General features: G+C 24.0%; 1 pseudogene; it reads right to left on the bottom strand.

Moving 5' to 3' along the window:
• Positions 1 to 10,895: 10,895 nt before the first annotated feature.
• On the bottom strand, positions 10,896 to 11,016 carry LOC124889816 (annotated as a pseudogene).
• Positions 11,017 to 11,235: the final 219 nt, after the last annotated feature.

The raw sequence follows: 11,235 nt of genomic DNA, 5'->3' as shown, positions 1-11,235 counted from the left end.
GCTATATACAAAAACTAAAGAGGAACATTTAAAATTATTAGAACAATTTACAAATATAATAGAAAAATCGGAAATAAGTTTAAGTGAAAAGAAAGCCAAAATTATGAAAAACCAGATAGAGTTTTTAGGAATATAAATAGATAAAAGTGGAGTAAAAATGCAACAACACATAGTACAAAAAATAATAAATTCAAAAGAAGAATTAGATACAAAAAAAAGAAATTACAATCACTTTTAGGATTAGTAAACCAAGTAAGAGAATATATACCAAAATTAGCAGAAAACCTAAAACCATTACAGAAAAAAATTAAAAAAAAGGATGTAGAATATAATTACAATGAAGAAGATAAAAAACAAGTTCAGAAAATAAAAATACTTTGTAAAGAATTACCAAAATTACAATTTTCAAATGAAAATAAAAAATTTACATATATAGTAGAAGCAGATGCAAGTGAATATAGTTACGGAGGAGTACTTAAATATAGATATGAAGAAGAAAAATTAGAACATCATTGTAGATACTACTCAGGTACGATTAATGAAACAGAAATAAAATGGGAAATAAATAAAAAAGAATTATGCTCATTATATAAATGTTTATTAGCATTTGAGCCATATATTGTATATAACAAGTTTATTGTACAAACAGATAATACACAGGTACGTTGGTGGTTAATAAAGAAAATACAAAATTCAGTTACAACGAAGGAGATTCGGAGACTAGTATTGAATATATTAAATTTTACATTTACAATTGAAGTAATTAGTACTAACAAAAATATTATTGTAGATTACATATCAAGAAAAAACTACACAGGCTGATATAATAGAAGATGATGCTTTAGAAAAGATACTTAAAACCCTAACTACACTTTTAGTGAAAGTAGACAGTATAGGTAACGAAATAGAAAAGCTAAAGACTAATGAAGATATACTGAAGTCTGAAGCTATGAATCAGATAACTCATCAGTGTGCAGAGTTATGTCGATCGAAAGACATCAAAATTCCAGAGCTAAAAGGAGACGTTGGGAAACTCCATAAAACCCATAACGTTTATCAATCTACAATTGTAGGTACAAGCAAAGGAGTTAGTGGAAAAAGATATCGGAACATGAACATGAATAAGATATTATAAAAACCATTTATACCAAAAACACAAAAAGACCCCTTGTTCATACCCCCACAAATTACCACATATCGAGAAAGTTTAAACCAAGATAGAAAAGCCTATAACCATATAACTCGAGCATACATAGAAAATATCCACAAAATGCAAACTTTTCTAAACCATAACCCAGAGCTACAAATATCCAAGAACCAAACACAAACTATATAACCTAAAAATTACAAGGTTACAACAAGTTAATCGCACTACCGAAAACCAACCCAAGCTTAGTTAAAACTTGTTTCTGTTATGGATTATTAAATACCGTATATACCCAAGATGGAGATGAACTAACAGCTATACCGGAATTATATAGAGCATTCGCCACCTATAAGAAAATAACTAAAGGAAATCTATTTTTTATAAAGTATTATATGCACCAGCAGAGATATTATATGACGAAATCAAACCAGTTATACAAGTTGTAATAATAGGATTAACCAGAGATATAATTATACCAGAAGATATTATTCAACAGCCAGAGATACCTAAAGTCGAGATACCTAATTTTTATGTAAATAAATGAATTATTAGAATATCTACAAATGTTCAAGAATTAGCAAATAATTATATCAATGAAAACCCTATATGGAGCTATTATTCAAGAGATCATCAAATGATTTATTCAAATTCAAGGGAACTACAACAGTCAAATATGGAAGAAGCTAGACAATGGATTTTGACACTACTCAATCCAGAAAAACAACCAACTGCAAGAGCAATTAGGAAGGAATTTATTTCAGAAGAATTATTAACAAGATATTGCAAGTTAATTGGACACAAATATTCAGACCATATTATGTTCGAGATGTAATGGAGAAGATAATATTATCCCAGAAGTTCAACTAGAATAAAAGAAGATAAGAACGAAGAAGGACAGCTGGAAGATACACGGCAAAAGATATAAAGCAACACGGACCGATGGAAAAATAAAGATAAGAAGACAAAAGCATTAAAGTTAAGAAAGCGACATATAGCTTATCAAGCTAAGTTTTTAACACGTGAATTGTAAGAATACGTAAGTTATTTGTATAGTTTTTGACTTTTTGGTAAAGCCAATAATAGTCTAGTATTGGGCATTAAATAGTTTTTTGTCATTTATACTTTAAGTCCTTTTCTACTTTTGAAACGAAAAACTTTTTGTAAAAGTAGGAATAGTATATAGTTTACGTGTAAAGTAGGAATAATAAATAGTTTACACGTTTTTCACCTTTTTAGAAATTATAAATATGTAAGCCATCCAGCTAAGTTAAGGCAAGACTTTCATGTGTTGAAAGCAAGCCTTCTCTCTCGTACACAAAATACTTTTTGAATATTTAATAAAAAATAGATATATTTTTAAGGAAAAACTATGGATAAACAAAGTCCAGAATTATCAAACCTACAAGAACAGTATTTTTATTTATGATTATGAATAGCTAAATTCATAAATTCCTGACAATCATAATATGATAAAATAAGTTCATGTTAGTTACTTTATAGTAGAATTATTCAAAGAATAGCATGTTAAGAAGTTTATTAACAAAGTGGAAAAGGAGAAAATCCCTAAGAACTATGTCATCGTAAAGGTGAAACCGGTGAGGCAAGAAAGCCGTGATAGGGGAGTAGCCAAAGTAGAGGCGCTGTTTAAGGGAAAAGTATCCAGATTACCATGCCAATAGTGACCGAAGAACATGTTATTTAAGAATAATCTAGTATATATTAATCTAAAATGATTATATTTGTTATGTGTATGATTGAAGGGAATATTTTGAAAAAAGCATCATATGAAAAATGAATACTTATTTATCTGACGAAATGGTAGATAAATTTAAAATACTTGTTTTGTATGTACTTAGGGATATAGAAATTGTAGATATAAGAAAAATCATATTGGAAAAAATATTTGATAAATATTTTATGACTAGAATAAATTACATACCACACCTACCTACCTACTCTTACAAATATCTACATGTCAAACCTACACATCAACCATGATAAATTACGTATATTTAGAATATTGGAAAATGGATATGAAAAATATACAATTAATAGAAAAACTAATGAAAAACAAATCTAGAAAAATATATGAGAAATAAAGATATAAAATATATAGAATTCCTTAATGAAAATATAGAAGAATTATTAAGATTAAAACAAACAACCAGTAAATATTATAATAGATGTATTTAATATTATAATATTAAGAATAAATATTAAAATTTCCCTTAAGCTATTCAAGTTTGCAAGTTTAATACTTTATTTAATTGTATGAGGTATTGTTATTATCCATCCGAATTATGACACTTCTTTTTTATCTAAAAAAGTCTCTTACTGTGCCAAGTGGCATGCATAGTGGTTTCACTCTCTTTATAATTTGTTGGAGTAAGACAAAAAGAATATTTATATAGCATTTTAGATTATTTTTAAAAATTTAAATAGGAAGAAGTTAAAGAAACCTCAGTTATGTTATGTAAATGCAGAATAGCATGTGAAAAATTCCAGACGTATACTCGAAGAATCTCATACTTTCAAGTGTGTAGTGTGGAAAATTATTATGGTAAAGAATAGTTAGATGATTCAGCTCTCATTTCAAAGATTCTCATTAGTATTCTTTTTCTTTCTTCCTTGGAGCATCAAGAATCTTTGTTTTCACACCATAATTAGTCCCTAATTTACTATATAAAATTTATGGATTCTTTTTCTAGTTTAATTATTTTGTGTTCACATTCAATGTACATAGCTCCATAATGACTTCAAAGTAACATTTTGATATGCCTTCTTTATAATTTTTGTTCTTTTGACACAATCTTTTTTCAATGACATACACATACTCAAGATTCTCAATGCGTAAAAGATGGAATCTTGTTATATACTTAAAATTTCATGGGAAAGTGAAAAGTTATTAAGATCAATGTCATATAATGCCAAATTAATGACCTAGCTCGACCTCTATAATTATATTCCTAGAAAGAAAATTCTACTTCCTAGGTCCATCTTTACTTGTCTACTTTTCTATTTTGAGATATTTAACAATACTTATTCAGTTTATAAAATCAATGAATAATTTATCTATTTCTATCAATTTTACCCTTAGCATTAAATACAATTCATTATCTAATGCATGTTCCAAAATATTAAATTAGATAGTGCTAAATGGCCATACAAATTTGGCCCAAGTTAGGACATAATTGTAAAAAGACTGTCATGACCTTTCTCTTTCAAACAAACTAATTCATTTTTCATTTTTTTAAATAAAAAAATAAATTCTTTGTTATTCTCTAAACTTAAAAGTCAGTTCTCACATTGAAAATGGTAATAAATAAATGACCATTCATTAAATTGTGATTTTTAATAATATATATATATATATATATATATATATATATAATATTCATGATATTTAATTTCAAATTCTCAATATATAAATGATTAGTATTGACCACTTTACAATCTGAATATACTTTCTAAATTTTAAAATGAAATGCTTACACATGTACTTTGATAATTTTACACGTACACCTCCTATGAAGTGTCTCTATAATTAAATGTATAATATAATTTTTAGATTATAAATTATAACCATAAATATAAATAAAATATTTTTGCAGAGTTATTCTAACGAATATTTAAAACAAGCGTATAAAAAATTATTCATATAAATATTTGGAAATAGGATATGCTACAACTTTTTAAAAAGATATACCCACTATAAATTATAACTTTTTATGTCTTTAAATACGTAAATTTATTGTAATTTTATTAGCTATAATATTTTATTATATATAATCTCTTTTTTATTATTGTTTTTATTTATTTTTTTTGAGAAAATTATTTATATATAAATAGTTAAATAAAGTTTCAATTACGTATGATCTTCATTATATGCAAGGTTTAAATGTTTTTAGCAAAAATAGGGTTAACATTTTTTTGGGATATAACTGTAAGATTTTCATAACATAGAAGATGTAAGTGTTTAGTGTAATTAATTATTGTCGACAATTATAAAGTGTTTTGAGCTTTGACTATCTTTATTGATATATTTTAAAATTATATATTTAAAAAATATTTTAATATGTAGTTTCTAAATTTTATTTAAAAATAATAAATAATAGAATTACTTAATTAGAGGTTTCATTAATTATAAAATTAACCAATGATTCACAAGTTATCAAATCTGCTTAATATAGTAGAGCAAGACTACAAAATTAGTGCGTGAGTATTCTCTTAGGTCGATGTTAACTAGGGTCATCATTAATTATTTGAATTTTTATTATACTTTTTAAAAGATGATAACTAATAAATATGTAAAACTTCAACATTTTTTTTGGTAAATAAATAATTTTATTTAACCAAGTGAACGTTTACAACACAAAGAATTTTATTTAACCAAGTGAACGTTTACAACACCAGGAAACTATAAAACTTTAACATTAATACATGACTATCTTGAGTAGTTATAAAATAGGATCGACACTTATTGATCAATGATTTTTATGATTTATATAGAGCGGCGATTTCTACCATGTCTAAAATATTTTTATTTTAATTTCTACAGTCGTTGTTGTATTATTTTCAAATTATGTTTATTTATTTATTTAAATATGTGTTTCAAATTTATTTAAACATGATAATTTATAAAATTATTTTATTAGAAGTCATAATAATAACAAATATAAGTAATGATTCTCAAATTATCAAATCAATGTAACATATGAGTGCAAGACTACAATATTAACGTGTGACTCTCTTGGATTGTTGTTAACTAGAGTCGACGATAATGAATTCTTTGATTTTTATAACTTGTCAATGTCCACCACATCTAAAGTGTTTAAGTCTTGATTGTCGTTATTACAATATTTTCAAATTATATTTAAAATATCATTCAAATATGAGAAATTTTATATTTAAAATTTAACAAATAAAATATGCTCAAATATAAGTAATGATTCATAAATTATCAAACCAGCATAACATAAGGGCGCAAGACTACAATATTAATACACGACTTTCTTAGGTTGATATTAACTAGGATCGATACTTATGAACTATAAAATTTTTACTATTTACATTAGTGTCTACCATGTTTAAAGTGTTAAGAGTTTTAACTTTCGTTATTAAAATATTTTCAAATTACATTTAAAAAATTATTTAAATTATGTACTTTAATTTTTTTTAAAATATAATAATTTCCCACATAATTTTTAAATAATATATGTTATACCCCCTGTCTCAATTTATGTGGTATTGATACAATTTTGAGAGTGAACTAAATTTTTTATATATTTTTAAAATATTTTAATTTATTAATTATTGTGATTTATAGTACTTGTTATTTTGTCTCAATTTATGTGTCAATAATAAAATTTAGCGAGTCAATTAAATTTTTTTACATCTTTTTAATTATTTTAAGTTGTTAATTATTATGACTTATAATACTTTTACGTAATTCTCAAATATATAATAGATTAAAAAGAAAAGTTAAATAAACAAATATAAAAGAAAATACCTACGTAGGCAACACAAGCAAACATGTTGATTTGTTGTCTGTTTATCATCCTTTATAAGTTATAAATAAATCAAAAATGCCCATTTAAATGGCACAATGCTTAGATGACCATAATAATTAATTAGGGTTATATAGTAAAATTATGATTGAAGCAACGAAGCGGACATGTCTTAAATGACTTACAACAACTAATTGAAAAAGATATAACAAAATTACAATAAAAAATATTTGTGAAAAAAATTTGAGTGGGTATAAAAGACGTCAAGTTAATTTAAAACATTAAGAGTTAATTTATTATTTTATGTCTATTTTACCTTTTATGTTAAATATTATTAACCTTTTCATACTTAGATGACTTATAATAATTAATTAGGAGTGCTATTTAGTAAAATGAAGGTTGAAACAACTAAAGAAGACATGTCATAAATGTATTTTTTTAAATTAAATATTATTAATATTTTAATACATAAATAACTTATAATAATTAATCAGGGATGATATAGTAAAATCACGGTTGAAGCAGCTGATACACATGTCGAAAATGCAAAAAATTTAGGTGGGTCTAATATCTTTTTTATTATTAGAACATCAAGGGCTAATTTATCATTTTATGTCTATTTTATCTTTTTTATTAAATATTGTTAACTTTTTAATATTTAGATGACTTATAATAATTAATTAAGGGTGATTCTTAGTAAAATGATGGTTGAAGCAGACATATCATAAATATTTTCTTTTAAATTAAATATAATTATATTTATAATAATTAATTAGGGGTGACATAGTACAATCATTATTGAAGCAGTTGACAAGTATGTCGAAACCACTGCATCTATAATATAGCAATTTAACTTAATTTATTTGTAACATTTCACATTTATATAGATACTAGACATCAACAAGCCCGTGCTATTTTTTTTTTCTCAATCGATGTGACATAGATATAATTTAGATAATCAATCATTAAAATAATTAAAATTTTTAATTATTATAATTTATAATACTTTTTCTTGTATTAAAATATAATTTTTATAATATGTCGATATTTACCATATTTAAAGAATTTTGAATTTTGACTATCGACATTGAAATATTTTCAAATTATATTTAAATAGAACTTAGATTTATTTAAAATACAATAATTAATAAATTGCTTAATTAAAGGACATATTAATAAAAATTAATATTTATTCTTAATATGTCCTTTAATTAAGAAATTTTATTTATTATTGACATTTGTTATTTAGATGTCCTTTAATTTGTTACTTTCTAAATAGTACACAAAATTGTGATTAAATAATTTTTGTGTTCTAAATTTTAAAGATAGAATATTTTTGTCACAAATATATTAATTTTTAAAGTTAAATGACGTTTATGTTTGAATTTTTTTATGTGATAGAATCAATGTTAGGTGATAGCAGATAAATTTTACTTATCTTTGATTTCAATTATTCAATTCTTTTTAATTTTCACCCACAAATGCCTAGTGTAAGTGAAAAAAGTTATTTTTCACATGGTAAAAGTTCATTTAGCAATAATAATCTCAGCTTGTAGCCGTAATAAATTATTTCAAACAAAATTTTATAATTAATCAATATTTCTACTTCAGGTTTTTAAGAAATGTGAAAACAATTAATTGTGGACATATTTAATTTTTATTTAGAGTACTGAGAAATTATGACAATGGTTAGCTTAATAGCTATAATGAGTAATTATTTTGGGTTGATGTTGAGATTTTGGGTTGATGTTTAGTAGGGTCAACAATTAAGAATTCTATGATTTTTATAATGTATTAATATCTACCATGTCTAAAGAATTTTGAATTTAGACAATCGTTATAGAAATGTTTTTTGATTATATTTTAGAACGATTTAAATGTGTTGTTCGATTTGTTTAAACATAAAAATAAAATTACTTAGTTAAGGTTCATATTGATAACAAATATAATTAATGATTCACCAGTTAATAATTATATTTTTAATTCACTAGTTAACAAATATAATAATTAAAGTACATAGGATCGCAAGACTATAACATTAATGTGTAACTTTCTTAAATTGATGTTTAACCAATATCAACTTTTTTTTGAACTATATGATTTTTATTTTGTATCGATATCTATCATGTCTTAAGTAATTTGAGTTTTGACTATCACTATTGAGATATTTTTAAACTATATATATATTTTTAAAACAAACTATTCAAATATGTAGTTTAAATTTATATAAACATAAAAATTAATATAGTTCCTTAATTAAAAGTCATATATATTAATAAAAATATAAATAATGGTTCTTAAGTTATCAAATCTGCATAACGTAGTGATGCAAGACTAAAACATCAATTTGTGGCTCTCTTAGGTTATTGTTAATTAAAGTCAACACTTATGAACTATATGATTTTTATAACTTGTCAATGTCTACCACGTTTAAAGTGTTTTAAGTTTTTATTGTTGTTATTAAAATACTTTCAGATTAAATTAAAAATTGTTTAACTATGCAAACTTTTAGTTTTAAAACTCGTAAATATTTTTTATTCTTTTCTTTATGTATTTTTCTTATTATTTCTATATAATTTAAGTCTAAAATTAACATAGGGTACTTTTTTTTTTCAACTAAGAAAATTTTTATGAAAAATTTTAAATGTTATGTTGACTTCTTTCTGCTCTACTTCTAAAAATTGATAGAAAATTGAAATGAAAAAAAAAATTATTTGAATTACCATGAGAAAAATTATAGTATAACTAAAATTGTACAACTGAATTCGTAAAAAATAATTAACTTTTTGTGTTGAAAATTTCGATAATTGCTTATTTTACGTAATACTAAATTATGAATCAGATTTCAAGAAAAATAAAAAACTAAATTTATTCAAAATATTAATAGGTTTTAAGATATATATCTATGCCTCCTATTTATCTATATAAAATAAAGAGACATAAAATTTAAAATTAAAGATTAAAAAAATAAGAATTATTTATCTGATAAAATGCATAGTTAAGTAGATATGATAAATAAATATATAACGTTAAATTAAAAATTTCAGATAATACTACTTTGGTCACACTGATTTTGGATATATGAGAATATAATTAATTAATTTTATATTATTATTTTTCTCCTAGTCTATTCTTTTCAAGCAATAAGTACTATGCAATCATATTTATGAAAATTATGTTAATTTGTCCATTCTCATGTATTGGGATGGTTTCCAATGTATCGGGAAAGAGTAATAAAATAAGTAATGAAGGAATTTTAAATTTAAGATGAAAGGGGCAAATATGTTCAAAAGAAAACTAGTTTATAGTGTGAATAAAATTTATTACTATTATGGCCAAATTTGGACCAAATTTTATGGCCAAAAAGATTTTTCCTACTAAATTTGTTACATTCAAAACATAATATGGTAAAATTACCCACATCATATATTGCTTTTTAATCCTGTTCCAATAGAAAAGTGGATAAGTAAAGATGAACGAAGAAAGTAATTAATCTTAAACCCCCTTTATTTATCAACATAATAAGTGCATATCTATTTTTGTTTGGAATCGATATATTTTGATGATTGACAAACTATTATAGACTGAAATACTCCAATAGATCACACAACAAAGATAAGTCACAATTCATGAACCAGGTAGAACATACATGTTTCAGTATTTAGAGTTCAGCTTGCTGAAGGACTCTTTGAAATACACGAGTCTGATACTCCAATAGATCACACAACAAAGATAAGTCACAATTCATGAACCAGGTAGAACATACATGTTTCAGTATTTAGAGTTCAGCTTGCTGAAGGACTCTTTGAAATACACGAGTCTGATGGTGAAAAGTCTCTACAATGCATTATGCATATACAATATAAGAGTCCACATATGTATGGACTCATGCATCCAAGCAAGGATGCAGTCTTTATCGGGCAAGAGTTCATATTAAAATAGGAAGCACGACAAGAGAATATATCTATAATCTATAAGTATTAGATTTAAACAAAATTGTCTTTTCACTATTTTTATATAAAATATTTAAGAGTTGAAAATTAATTAAATATATTTATGGTAAAACCTATTTTTATCAGAAGTCATCAGAATTTCACTATTTTTTTCTAATTTAAGAGTTGAAAATTAATTAAATATATTTATGGTAAAACCTTTCCTTATTAGAAGTCATCAAAATTAATGACAACTAATACTTTTTTCAACAATAACAACATACCCAGTATATTCTCACCAAGTGGGGAGGGATGTAACACGAGGACTTCCCAGGGAGTCACCTATCCTAGTACTACTCTCGCCCAAGCACGCTTAACTTTGGAGATTTGATGGTATCTGGTGCGTTAGTGTTGGTCAATTAATACTTTTTTGATTAGTTTAAAATTTTCAAATCAACAAAAATTGATTTTAAGAAAATTTAAAAAAAATCTCGAAATAAATATAAAATCATTAGAATAAGAAAAGTTTTAGAAGTGTCAGATATTTAAAAGGTTAAGTATGTAATAATAATGTAATTAATGATTTTGTAAAGATTTAACTTTAAAAATAAGAAAAGATTTTAAATATAAACAAAAAGAAAAATAACTG

The sequence above is a fragment of the Capsicum annuum genome, chromosome 12 (assembly GCF_002878395.1).
Source record: "Capsicum annuum cultivar UCD-10X-F1 chromosome 12, UCD10Xv1.1, whole genome shotgun sequence".
NCBI lineage: Eukaryota > Viridiplantae > Streptophyta > Magnoliopsida > Solanales > Solanaceae > Capsicum > Capsicum annuum.
Note: the sequence above shows the minus strand (reverse complement) of the source record. Positions and strands in the feature narration are given on the sequence as shown.